This window comes from Egretta garzetta, unplaced genomic scaffold (assembly GCF_000687185.1).
Source record: "Egretta garzetta isolate BGI_Z169 unplaced genomic scaffold, ASM68718v1 scaffold166, whole genome shotgun sequence".
Taxonomy (NCBI): domain Eukaryota; kingdom Metazoa; phylum Chordata; class Aves; order Pelecaniformes; family Ardeidae; genus Egretta; species Egretta garzetta.
In genome coordinates this window covers 3,804,278-3,804,628 of record NW_009260133.1, presented here as the reverse complement: position 1 = coordinate 3,804,628, position 351 = coordinate 3,804,278, and positions in this window count along the sequence as shown.

Genomic DNA, 351 nt, shown 5'->3' with positions numbered 1-351 from the left:
AAAAGGCAGTTCGGGGGGGGTCAAAGGGCGGGAATTGGGGAGCAGCTCCGATCACCAACTCCCACGACGTCGACAAGAAGGTGTCAAACTGCAGCCTGAGAATACCAAGCTAGAGCCCCCAGGCTGCAGGGCGCTAAGGGGGTGCTGGCCCTCCTCCCGCTAACACTGCTCACCAGACCACAGACTGCTTTGGGGATCTATTGAAGCCACGCTTTAAAAAGCCGCGTGTGTGCATTTATTTTTATTATTACTATTTTTTTCCGGGAAGAGCGCCGCAAGCCTCTTTGCAAGCCCCGGCGTGCTGCCCCCCGCAATCCTCCTGTCAGGGGGGCGGGCGGCTCCTCGCAGCTC